Raw genomic sequence first — 14196 nt, forward strand, 5'->3', positions numbered from 1 at the left:
CACAGAAGAAAACCTATGTCTGGTAAAGAAGCACATGAAAAAATGCTCAGCTCCATTAGTTATAAAGGAAATGCAAATAAAAACAAGATACCACTACATACCTACTAAAATCACTAGAATAGAAATAACCATACAAGTACTGACAAAGTTTTAGAGCACCTGGAACTCTCATACACTGCTGCTGGGAATGAAAATGGTAGTCATTCAGAAAACAGTTTCACTGTTTCTTAAAAAGTTAAACTTACACATACGATATAACCCAGTATTTCCACTCCTAGGTATTAACCCCCCAAAATAAAAGTTTATGCCTATTCAAATACTTATACAGGAATGTTCAAAATAGCTTTGAAAATAGTAATTGAAAATAACCCAAAAGTCCATCAACAGGTAAACGAATAAACAAATTGTGGTATAGCTACACAGTGGAATATTCCTCAGTAATTAAAAGGAATAAACTACTGATAAATGCAACAACATAGATGAATCTCAAAATAAACATGCCAAAAGAAATCGGACAAGGGAATATATATAAGATTCTGTACCCATAAAATTCTAGAAAATGCACACTAATCTATGCTAAGAGAAGGCAGACCTGTGATTGCCTAGGGCTCAGTAAGGGGTGGAGGATGTGATAGGAAGGTGTGCAGGAAGGAGTAAAAGCACAAGGAACAGGGCCACAAAGGAACTTGGAGTTTGTGCATATGCTCATTATCTTGATTGTGGTTATGATTTCACATGTGTATGCTTGTGAAAAATGATCAAATTGTACATTTTATTTTATTTTAATTTTTTATTGAAGTAGCATTGATTTATAACACTGTATAAATTTTAGGTGTATGTCATTATATTTTGTCTTCTGTATAGAACATCGTGTTCCCAACCAAAAATCTAGTGGCCATCTATCACCCCTCTGCCCTCCCGCTACTTCCTCCCTTCCTCACTGGTAACCACGAATCTAGTCTCCATGCTTACGTGTGTGTGTATATTTGTTTATCTTGTGCATATGAGTGAAATCATACGGTATTTGTTTTTCTCCATCTGATTTAATTAACTTAGCCTAGTATCCTCAAGGTTCATTGATGTTGTTGCAAATAACAAGATTTCACCTTTCTTATGGCTGAGTACTCCATTGTGTATATACACCACATCTTCTTTACCCATTCATCCATTGTGGGCACTTAGGTTATTGCCAAGTCTTGGTTATTGTGAATAATGCTGCAATGAACATAGGGGTGCATAGATCTTTTTGAATTAGTGTTTTCATGAATTTTGGATAAATAGCAACAAGTGGAATAGCTGGATTATATGGTGGTTCTATTTTTAATTTTTTGAGAAATCTCCATACTGTTTTCCATAGTGACTGCACCAGTTTACATTCCCACTAGCAGTGCATGAGGGTTCCTTTTCCTCCTCACACTCTCCAATACTTATTTCTTGTATTTTTAATGATAGCCATTCTGACAGGTGTGAGGAAATATCATTGTGGTTTTAATTGGGTTGTTTGCTTTTGGTTGTTGAGTTATATAAGTTGTTTATATATTTTGCACATTAACCCATTATCAAATATATGATTTGCAAATATTATCTCCCAATCAGGCTGTCTTTTTGTTTTGTTGATGATTTCCTTTGCTCTACAGAAGCTTTTCTAGTCTGATGTAGTCCCATTTTTTTTTCTTTTGTTTCCCTTGCCTGAGAAGATATGGTATTCGAAATGATAAGACTGCTAACGCTGATGTCAGAGCGTGCACTACCTGTATTTTCTACTGAGCTTTATGGTTTCAGGTCTTACATTAAAGTCTTTGGTGAGGTTTTAGTTAGTATCTTGGAGCTGTTGACCCCTGGTAATACTCCAGCCTCCCAGAGCCCAGGGAACGCTGAGTGAAAAGGAAAGGTTTGAGAATTAGGAGGCCAAACTTGGGTAATCAACAGTCAACTAATATGTATAAAAATGAGCACCTTCATGAAAACATCATAAATATACACCCAAACTCTGCCATACACAAATTTCAAGTCTCAGTGTTAGATTTTGTAAAGTTGGTTCCCTCCCAGACTGGGAAACCTACAGATAAAGTGCCTTCTTTTTCTCTCTCCCAACATCTTCTTTAGTTAACCTTCCTGCTATTAGTAATACAGCTTTTGTTCATGTTGGGATTTATTGCAGAGCAGCTGCTTTCGTTTCTGTCATATATTTTTACTTTAGTATAAATTTTAATGTGGCGATGCCAGAATGTGTCCCCACATTGGTCTAGGGCTCAGGAATCAGCACTTTTTTGTAAAGCTCCCCAATTTATTCTAATGTGCAGCCAAGCGTGAGAACCACTGTCCTAGAATATTGTAAGAAGGCTGCTCCTCTGTCTGGCCTCCAGGGGGCAATTCTGCCCTTTCACATGACTGATGACAATGAGACCATGCTGACATTCCCTGGACTGGTGAGAGGCCTGAATTTAGGACTGAAAAGGATAGGGCTGAGAATTAGAAGCCTGGATAATATTGGGGTTATTGAAGGCAGAGTTTCTTAAAAATTCTCCTAAACTTTAGGAAATTCTGTAACCAATTGTTATCTTCTTTTACAAGTGCAATTTTTCCAAACCCTGTCTTATACCCAACCCTAGGCTTGTAAACCTCTTCATTCTGAGAAGCTCCCAATTCCATTGTCATTTCTTTGGACAGAATTCCCTTTATAAGAAGTTCACCCTTTATAACAAACTCCTCTCAGAAGAATGACTTGACCCGAAGAAGTTGACTCCTTTTTCTGAACCGGTCACCCTAAGTTATATATGTACCCATTGGTACCGGCATCAACCTTATCTCTTCTGGAATAACAATTTCAGCAACCAGGATCTCAAGGTTTCTGAAATATTTCTCAGATATTATAGATGTGTAGCTAAAGGTCACAGAAGTTTTGTGGTTTATATGTAAAGGTGTATCAGGCTAATGGTGAGTTCTAGGATTGGGAGGGCCTAGGTACACAGTTAGTCCAGGGAGCTCTGGCACTGTCATAGTGAAATTTCTGCTGCCTCCCTATCTGGTTAAGAATCAGTAGTAGACTCTGAGACAATGATTTTTTACAAACAAACCTGTTTAAACTCCTTAAATAATAAAGTGTAATTACAAAGAAATTAGAAAGAAATTATGCCAATTTCAAAAATGACAATGAATATTAAAAAATAATTTCCAAATTAAGAAATTAAAATAGCAATAAAAACATGAAAAGCATGGAATCTCAGTGATAAACATACATTAATATTACAAGGAAATATGTTTTTTTCTCTACAAATTGTTAAATAATTTTTAAGCATTAGACTCTCTGGTGCATCTAAGGATGTCACAAAACAAAAACTCTTAGAGTAATGCCATAGAAATATAAATTTGTACAAGCATTCTAGAGGGGAATTTGTTAATATACATAAATTATTTCACTCAACAATTCTATATCTAGAAATTTACCCTAAAGAAATAATCAGAAAATTGACCACAGCAAATCTCAACAAGTATCAAAGAATCAATATCACACAGATCATGTTCTTTTACTACAATGAACAAAGTTCAATAATATTAATAAAAAGCCAACTTTAAATACAAAGAAATGCATTCCTAAATAATTCATGGACAACAGAGGAAATCACAGTAGAATTGTTAAAATATTTACAAATGAACAATAATGAAAGGTCAACATTTTAACACTTGTGAGAGGAAGCTAAAGCAGTACACAGATAAAATATCAAAGCCTTAAAAACATAGTAAACATAATGATTTGATATCTGTATATATGGTGAAATGACCACCACGGTAAGTCTAGTCAATACCTGTCACCAGACATACTTACAAAGCTTATTCTTCTGATGAGAACTTCTAAAATTTACTCTTAGCAACTTTTCCTGAAAATACTATAATGTTGAATGTCAATTATACCTCAATATAAAATTATTATTATTTTTAAAATCCCATATATTAGAGATATATATATTAAAATGAAATGACTGAACATAATGAGCCAAATATTCAATCAAAAAGTTTTCAAAGGGACTAAGAATAAACATCAAAAGTAGGAGGAAGGGGCCGGCCTGGTTGCCCAACGGTTAAGTGCGCACGTTCTGCTTTGGCGGCCCAGGGTTCACCGTTTCAGATCCCGGGTGTGGACATGGCACCGCTTGGCACACCATGCTGTGGTAGGTGTCCCATATAAAGGAGAGGAAGATGGGTATGGATGTTAGCTTAGGGTCAGTCTTCCTAGCGAATAAAAGAGGAGGATTGGCAGCAGTTAGCTCAGGGCTAATGTTCCTAAAAAAAAAAAAAAAAAATAGTAGGATGAAGAAAATAGCAACAATAAGAGTTAAAATTATGGAGCTGGCCCGGTGGCACATTGGTTAAGTTCTCAGATTCCGCTTCCGCGGGCCAGGGTTTGCCGGTTTGGATCCCGGATGTGGACATGGCACTGTTTGGCAAGCCATGCTGTGGCAGACATGCCACGTGTAAAGTAGAAGAAGATGGGACACGGATGTTAGCTCAGGGCCAGTTTTCCTCAGCAAAAAGAGGAGGATTGGCAGCAGATGTTAGCTCAGGGTTAATCTTCCTCAAAAAAAAAAGAGTTAAAATTAATGAAATAGAGACAAGGAAGCAATGGAAAGGATCAATTTTAAATGGTCCTTTGAAAAGAATTAGTAAATGGGCCAATCTCTCATGAGATTTGCCAAGGAAATAACAAAAGAAGATGCAAAAAATATTGTGTAAAAGAAGATAATGACCATATACACAGTACAAATTTAAATAATTACAAGAAAATGAAAGCAGTAAATTCATACAAATACATTCAAAAGCTTGGACAAAAGGTAAAACTTTCTAAAAATTATAATCTAGCAAAACAGACAAGAAAAATTAGAAATTTTGAATTTACATGTAAATTGAAGAAATTTAAAACTCTATACATACGAGTAGTTTTACAGGCAAGTTACACCATCCCAAGACCAATAATTTCCATATTATACAAACCATGCCTAAGTCCTGAGAATAATAAAAACAGGAAAGCTACTTAACGCATTGCATGACACCAAGAGAGCGACAACAAAAACAAGGAAAAAACAGATGACAAATGAAAATTATAGACCAACATTACTTACAAAAAGCAATGACAGCTCATAAAAATATTATCCAACTAGCACTGAATGTTAAAAATTAATGTTATACACCGTGATCAATTAGGGTTTATCCCAGGAGTATAAGGAAGGTTTAATATCAGTGCAACACACCACATGAATACATTAACTCTAAAATTCTCTCACTAAATGGAGAAAAGTGATTTGGTCATGTTTAACACGTATTTATAATTAAAATCTCTTCGCAAACTAGAAAGAAGAGGGAACTTCTTTAAGCTGACAAAGGCAATCTTTGAATTTGTTTTTAAAGTGGATGTTAAAAGCATTTCCTCAAAAACTTGAAAAAGACAAAAATTTCCAATATTACCTTTTCTATTCTACATTGCACTAGAAGTCTTAACAAGTACAGTAAAATAATAAAAAATTTAGGGCTAGAAAGGAAAAAACACAACTATCATTGACGGCTGACTCCATTTCTGGGGGAGAAAATGTGTGAAATGAGCCTAGAATACTCAGGTTATACTAGAAAACTAGGAAGCTATCAAAGATGACAAGGCCATGTCAAAAAAACTCAAGGGCCAACCTGAAGAGATTTCCTCTGATTAAAGATGGGACAATTCTTGCATCAATAAGATAATGAATCTAATAGATTGGAACACATCAAGTGTGGGTTCTTAAGAGAATTCTCCTCAGTTACTTTTGGAGATTTGTCCTATTTGCCTGGGGTTTGCCTGGGATTATCCAGGTTTTAGCATTGAAACCTTCAGGTCCTGGGAAACCCCTCCATCTCAGGCAGAAGGGATGGTGGTCACCCTACAGGGGACCAAGCTCATTATCTTGAAAACTGACAAATGTAAAGAATCATACACTTAACCTCAGAGAGTAATCAAATAATTGACAAAGAAAAATTATCTTTTATAGAAATATTTCAGTTAATAAGTCAAGTAGAAATGATGTAATTAGAATATCATTTTGCAAACCAACTCTCCACCAAACAATAGATCTAGTCTTTGCTTATCCTCAGTCACTAACACCACACACACACACACAGAGACTAAAAGCCCACCTGACATTTTGAGTCTCCTGAATAAAGTGCATGACACCATGATGTCTGGGATTTGCTTCAAACTAATCAGGATTGGGGGAGGTATGTAGATGTGAAGGGTGGTGGGGATGTTGATTAAGGAGATTGGCCATGAGTTGATAATTATGGAAGCTGGATGATGTGTATATGTTGTTCATTACACTATTCTCTCTTCTCTTGTAGATGTCTGAATTTTCCACAATAAACAACTTTAAAAGAACCTACTTAATGTATAAATAAATCATCATAAATGCAAAGACTTACATGTACAATGCCCACTGAATCTTATTTAACATAGTCAAAACAGGAAACAAATAAAGTCTAACAATGATGTTTCAACAAATTAAAAGTAGTATGAAGTTATAAAAATCACATTTTCACATACAATTGAATCACATGATAACATACTCATACACAAAATGTTTAAAAAAAAGATTGTCAGTATGATCCCAACTACTTTAAAATATGCATATTTATGTTAAAAATACTGAAAGAAATACAATAAAATGTTAACAGTGCTTATCTCTGGGTACTGATGTTATAGTTGGATTTTTATTATCTCCTTTACACACTTGGTCATTTCTACATTGAGCAAGTTTTCGTTCACAATTAAAATATATACTATGTGCTACATATTTATTTGAGAAAAGTAAGAGACCTGGAGGAAGAGAGGCTGCAGGGCAAACAGAGACAGCAGGTGACATGACTAAGCTTGTATGTGCAGAAACCCCATTTCCGGCTGTGCAGCAACAAGACCACGGGGCCACCCAGCTCCACTGACACTACAAAAGCCTGTCAGGTGGCAGGCAGAACAAGAGCCATTTCACAAGGGAGAAGAGCCCCAAGGATGCAGCCCAGACGGCTTGCTCTCTTGTGCACAGTCTTGGCCTTCATCTGCTTTGGTAGGGAGCCCGCCAACCCTGAAGCCGGGGGCTGAGGGAGGAGGGTTGGGAAAGAACTTGTAATATGACTGGACTGTGCCTTTCTCCACTTTATTTTCTGAGTCAAAATCTGAGGCTATTTGCAAGGGTTTTCTTGTGAGCAATGTCATCAGATACGTCATTTTTTTTCTTCTTTTCTACAGGTTCCAGCAATACCCAGAGCGTCTCTCAACCTACAAATGTTATGTCTGCACAAGTGGGAAAATCTGTGACCTTGGACTGCAAAATCACAGTCAGTTATAGCTCCTATTATATGTACTGGTATCGACAGCTTTCCAGTGGAGAGATGACTCACATCATTCGACTACATTCTTCAAATAGGAACTCAAGGGAAGGACGATATTCTGTGGTGTTTCAGAAACCAACCCTAAAGCTCACCATCTCAGCCTTGACACCTGGAGACTCAGCTGTCTATTTCTGTGCTGTTGCACAAGCATCCCACAGTGAGGCTAGTGATGGGAAGAGCCTTACAAAAACCCCTAGGGCTCAGTACAAGCCAGCTGCTCCTCCAGGAGCATGGAAGAGAACAACCCACAGGACAGGAAAAGGGTAGACAAAAGGCATGGTGAGTGGCACTGGTAGGTCTAGAGAGGAAATTAATGAACATTCTAGCAACAATCATCTCACATTTGGTACCAAAGAAAGACTTGTGGTTACAAGACTCCAACCTCAAGAGCATTTCTTATCTCTGAATCTGGTGTCTAAGGGTGATAACATAGCCAATCGACAGGTGTATCTGTCATTTCTGCCTGCCCAACATCCATCTCCCCTTTTTGGTGACAATGCCTTGATTTTCCCTTGATGACCATGCCTCCCCTCCTCCTCCCCATGTTTGAGTTTGCATGAGGCCGACCCCACCCTTGGACCTCTGGCCAGTTAGCATTGTTCATCTTTCTGATCAACATGATTGGTTCAAGATTGGGTACTTGACCCAAGCCCACACGCCAAAACTTAATATAGAACTATTCAGAATGCTGTTGGTGATGTAAGAGGCTAAGATGTAAATCCAGGGCTGCCAGCAGCCCTTTTCCCACCACCAGGGAAGAGAATGTTCCTGAAAAGAGAGAGTGAAATTCAACTTCCTTAACATTGTTTGAAGCCTTGACCCCTGCTGTGATTCAAGGAGCTCTATCTGGGATTTTAAGTTGTATACCCTAGTTGCCTTAGCTAGGATTCCTCCAGAAGCAGATAGGGGTTCAGGTGCAAGTAGTTTAGTTGAGACGTGATCCCAGGATGCATGGCAGGGGCACAGGAGAGAGAGAGACAGGAAAGGAAGCCAGCCAGCAAAGGGTGTATGTTATCAAGCCAGCTGCCACTGTGGGCACCTGGAGCTTAATCCTGCCAGGGAATCTCTGGGAACCAGCGTGAACATTTGCTTCGTTATCCCACCTGAGGGCCAGAGGAGCTAAGGTATTGATCTCAAAATCCTGTGTGTCATTGGTCAAGGACAGCTCCTGGGAGTGTTAGTTCCCCAGCACTTAGTGGGCTGTAGCAGTAATAGAAATCCCTTAGGCAAAGAAACTCAAGTGCTGACAGGAGGAAGTCTGCAGGGAGCACTGAAGTGAAATGAAGTACGAGGGGAGCTAGGTGTGACACCAACAATGCAACACAATTAATTTCTCTTTTTTCCTTTAGCTATTTTGAGTCAGGTTTTCTATCACTTGCAATCAAAAGAGACCTAACTAAAAACACTAATAGAAATAGCATTGGGTAAAAAGAAGTAACAAAACAAAATACTTAAAATTACTCTTTATTTTTGGCTTACTGCAGTTCAGAAAAGAAACATTCCTTCAATTGTTCAGATTAGAAAAGCCATTCAGCTCTTTCCTCCCATATCACCGGGCATGGTAAGGATGAGGGACAAATTTAACACTTGTATCTGCATTACTTCACTGGGAATTTAGCTGTTAGCTGTTCTCTCCCCATTCAGACTCTTCTTGCTCAGGTTCACGCTGCTTAATGCACCCAGATTAGTCTCCCTAAAGTGTCCCTCCAGAGAATCTTGCCTGCTCAAACTCTGGATTCCCTGTGGGACTGTGGTTTTCCCAGCTCCAAAATCCTGCTCCGGCTGTTTGCCTTTCCCGCAACATTTCCTCCCCATTTCTACCTTTGGAAGCTCATTATCTTTCAAAATCTATTTCACATCTTTCTCTCCCTTGATGCTTTTGAGGAGCAATGAGTATGCCTAAATCCCCTACCTCCATTTCTAATTGCATTTTCCAATAAAAGGACCAGAGCTCCTTGGAGAAATGGCTGATTCCAGTGCTGGAGCAGGAAACAGGCAAGATAAGTCTGGAGTACCCTACAGAGCTCAAGAAAAAAGAAGGTGATGGGGCTGTGTCAAAGGGACATAGGAGCCAACTGGAAAAGCTCCCTGTGACCAAAGCTGGAACAATTTGAGCAATAAAATAAATAAAGTAGTAGTATTCAGTAATAACCCAAAGTATAAAATAAATATCCATGAGTCACTGTTATAAATTATTGAATAAGGAAATGAGACAGAATAGACAAATATGCCATGTTGAAGTATTCTAAATAATTTATGTAGACACTCCACACTCAAGGAAGTGGGGCATAAATCCACACTCCTTAAGTGTGGGCTGTGCATAGTGACTTCCTTCCAAAGAGAACGGTTTGAAAAGAGTGAAAAAATAGTAAGTTGACAGTGGAGAAATCTGACAAACACTACCTCAGCCAGGTGGTCACAGTCAACAGAGATAAGTCATGCTGATAACAAGTCCCTCTGGTGTGATGTGATGAGAAATGGCACTTCACCTCCATGGTCTTCCTCCCAAAAACCCATAACCCTAGTCTAATCATTGAGAAATTATCAGAGAAATCCCAATTGAGGGACATTCTACAAAATACTGACTAGTACTCCTCAAAACTGTCAAGGTCATCAAAAATAAATGTCTGAGAAATAGTCAGAGCCAAGAGGAGCCTAAGGAGACGTGGTGATGAAGTGTAATGTGGTGGGATCCCCAGGTGGGATCCTGAAGCAGAAAAAGGGTATTTGGTAAAATTTATGTAAATCTAATAAAATATGAACTTTAGTTAATAACAATGTATCAGTATTGGTTTATTAATTGTGGCAAATGTATTATTGTAAGATAATAAGAAGGGAAACTATGTGTACTATTGTCACAACTTTTCTGTAAATCCCAAACTATTCTCAAATAAAAAGTTTATTTTAAAAACTTATAAAACTGTAGGTTTCACATGACCTCACCTTTGTGGAGGGAGAATTATGATTTTTATGTATAGCCATATCATTATATATACAGTTATGTGCCACTTTCTGATGGGGATACATTCTAAGAAATGCATCATTAGGCAATTTTGTCATGTTGTGAACATCATAGAGTGTGCTTACATAAACCTAGACGGCATAGCCTACTCCACACCTAGGCTGTATGGCACTAATCTTATGGGACCACCGTCGTCTACGTATTGTGTCATTGACGGAAACGTCATGCATGACGTTATAACAAAAAGAGTCTGGAAATGTACTGTCCAATACACAGCCATTATCTACATGCAGCTATTGAACACTTAGATTGTACCCAGTCCAAATTGAGATCTGCCATAAGTGTAAAATATACACCAGGTTTCAAAGACTTAGTATGAAGAAAACAATGTTAATGATCTCATTAATGTTTTTTTTTCATATTGGCTATATGTTGAAATGACTTGGAGGATTATTGGGTTAAATAAAACATTATTAAAATTCATTTTATATATTTATTCTTTCTTTTAATGTGGCTACTAAAAAATTTAAAATTATTTATGTAGCTCACATTGTATTTCGATTGATAGTAGTGGTCTAAAAAGATAGACATGAAATGTTAAGCATAGTTATTTCTGGTATTGAAATTCAGAATAATATTTTTAGCTGTCTTTTTTTCTAATTTTTCTTCAATAAATTTATGTTCCTTGTATGATAAAAATGTAATAAAAAGGTATAAGAACTACTGCTGTGAAATGTCACATTGAAAGACGAAAGCATCAAGCAGAAATGTCAAACCATAGTGTCTCTTTATTGACTAATTATTCATTCATTCACTCATTTTAATAAATATATGTGTATATGAAGCTTACCATGTGCAAGACACTGGCACAGTTGCCAGGAATACAAGCACAAAAAAGATGAGCTACAATTATTTCTTTCAAGGAGCTCACAGACTCATTGGGAATTTAGGCTCACAAATAAAAATAAGAACACGATGTGGTCAGTGATACAAGGATGATTTCTATGCAGTCAGCTTTCGTCTCCTTACTGCTTAAAAGCTGCTGTTTTCTGGCTCCAACGTTAGTCTACTTCTCTGCTCACATCATGATTGCAGCTAATACCTATATGGTAATGATTATTCTGCCCATAACCTTGATTTTGTTCCAGATCTATATATATCCAACATCCTTTTGGTCAGATGACCTGTGGGCAATCGAAACTGTAGAGGCCTAAAACCCATCATCACTTCACCTCCCCTACTCCAAGTTCTTCTACTTCTGTATTTTTGTCTTAGTTAAAGGTACCACCTTGCGTCATGGCTCTGTGTAAAGGGCAAATTTGGTTATTTTACTTCACTTCTCAATATTCTTCAGACTTGACATGACACAAGCCCACATTTGAAGTGCAATAAGCTACCAATCCAACCTCATCTCCTGACACATCTCTCATCAGCATTGACCTTCTAGAAATACCAAACTACTAAACTCAGATAATATCATGAGTTATCACCCCTTTTGCCTTCATTCTTCCCTATGCCCTTCCCTTTGCTTGGAGTTTCCAACCTCATCACCACCTCCTCCTCATAATTCCTTGACATCTCCTCTCTGTAGTCTTCCTTGATTTTTCAGGCAAATTTAAGGTCTCTGTCCTCTGGCTCCCTTTGAACTTTGCACACACCTCCAGAATAGCAATTGTCTCTTTGTCTTACAATGCCTGCCTCCTCTAGGATACTCTTCCTCGTGGACAAAGATTATGTTTTATTCACCTTCATGTCCCAGCGCTACGCAGAACATGACAAATAGAAGACTCTCTAGTTTACTGAATATTTCCTATCTTTCTTCATCTTTCTATTTTATTGTGGTCACACTTACCCCCTAAAATAGTCTAGATGTTCCTTGAATGTCCCAAACAGGTTTCCACCCCTAGGTATTTATACTTAAGTATTCTTGGTCCAGATGGCTCCCTTCATCACATCGTTCAGGTCACTGCTCAAATGCCACCTCATTGAGAGGGCTTTCCTTCAATCCTACATAAGATAGTACTCACCCAACCCATCTCTCTTTCCCCTTACTCTGTCTCATTTTTCTCATGGTGATTGCCACGAGCAGACATTACATTATATATTTGTTGGTGTATTTCTTGTCCATGTATCCACCAGCAGCTAAGCATCCAGAAGCCCAGGGCTTTGTCTGAATTATTCAACAAATGAAATAAAGATCTGGTGCATGTATAAACAAATAAATGACTTTAATTATCACCTATTTGTGACACTGTCTGTCTGACTTTCATTTCCCCTTCTTCTGCTTTTATTCTCATCAAGTCATAAATCTGGGACAAAAAAAGAAGATTAAGGCACAAAACTCTAAGAATTGTCAAGTATAATAAGGTTGAGTAAGCAATAATATTCCACTTAAAAAGGAGCAACAGTTCAACTAAGTGTATATTACATTTGCTTCAAGAACCTGTTTTAACTTCTAATTCATATATTAACCAAATATTTATAACACATTTATCATGAGTTCTTTTAAAAAAAACCTGTCTCTTATTCTATCACTGTGTATAGTTTACATTATAGTTTCTGAAACTTACTTCAGTATATCCTCATACACAATTCTTTGAGATAAGTAAGTCTTATGATGAAGGAGTTGGTTACTATATTAAGGATCACTAGGTTGTGAAAATTTTGAGGTAGGAAGGCATTTCATCATTTTATTGTTGCTACAACTATGTACAGAAGCCCTTTATCAATGTATCTATTTCACCTCAGAGAGCTATAACACACGCATTGTCCATCAGTTCCAGGACATTATTTCTCACATCTGGGCTTCCCAGCCTGCTCTTAGCTTCAGTGTTAGTATGAATATTTCACAAGTAGATGGTAAAAACTTTGAAGATAGGCATAATGACTTCTATGTTTCTTCTACTTACATTAAGGCTCTGCACATACCGTAAATACTTATTATGATATTTGAATCTAGACTGACTCTATGATTGCCTGTACCCAGTAGAATGTAGTAGAAGTGAGGTTGTGTGACCTCTGGCACTCTGTCAGAGCAGCTTTGCAGTTTCTCTCTTGGTCTCTTGGAATATTCACTCTCGGGGAAGGCAACTGCCCTGTAAGCTTTTTTACTACTCTTCAACCACGCTGGGAGGAAGCCCAGGCAAGCCAACTGGACAAAGAGGTGCCTAGTCAACTCTCAGCTGTGCCAGCCACCCCACCCCAAGCTCCATCATGTGAGTGAAGAAGCCGTAGAGGATGTCATGCCCAACTGAGACTTCAGATGACCTCGTCCAGCTAAGATCTGATGTAAACACATGAGAAACTCTGAGCAAGAACCACACAGCTGAGCCCACTAAACCCACAGCACTTTAAGGCATGATAATAAAGTCTTGATTTAAACCACCTAAGTTTGGGGTGACTTGTTGCACAGCAGCCGTAACTTACAGTTTTACAGGATCCTTGTTGTGTTCCCTGACAAGAGAGCATCTATTTGAGGTACCAGGAGCTCCAATCCTGCAGAGTCTAAAGTTGTGAGAACAGGGAGCACAAAATCCTTCAATGGTTATGGGGAATGAAAGTAAATGAGGCAACTCTTGCTTCCCAGACCCCCACTATTGGGGGGCATGGGGATGTAGTGGTCTCTGATTTAATGAATATACTGCATTTAAAAACATAGCACCCCATCTTTGCCTTTGGTTGTCATTTCAGCTTTAGTAGGCCATTCCAGCACTCTATGAAGTTGGCTGTTTCCAGAAAGTGTGGTATCTGATTCAACAATGGTCAGAGGCCCTGCGACTCCAGCACCTCCTTTGCTCTGAACCGAATCCCCCTTTTGGGTGCTATGTTGT

At 38.0% G+C, this 14196-nt stretch overlaps 1 long non-coding RNA gene across 1 annotated transcript; it reads left to right on the forward strand.

The window, feature by feature from the left end:
- Positions 1-4101: 4101 nt before the first annotated feature.
- On the forward strand, positions 4102-10324 carry LOC102149350 (uncharacterized). Its single transcript, XR_011428135.1, has 3 exons — positions 4102-4169; positions 6361-7079; positions 7262-10324. It is a non-coding gene; the product is annotated as an uncharacterized lncRNA (long non-coding RNA).
- Positions 10325-14196: the final 3872 nt, after the last annotated feature.

Source organism: Equus caballus, chromosome 1 (genome assembly GCF_041296265.1).
Source record: "Equus caballus isolate H_3958 breed thoroughbred chromosome 1, TB-T2T, whole genome shotgun sequence".
In the NCBI taxonomy this organism is placed as follows: Eukaryota; Metazoa; Chordata; class Mammalia; order Perissodactyla; family Equidae; genus Equus; species Equus caballus.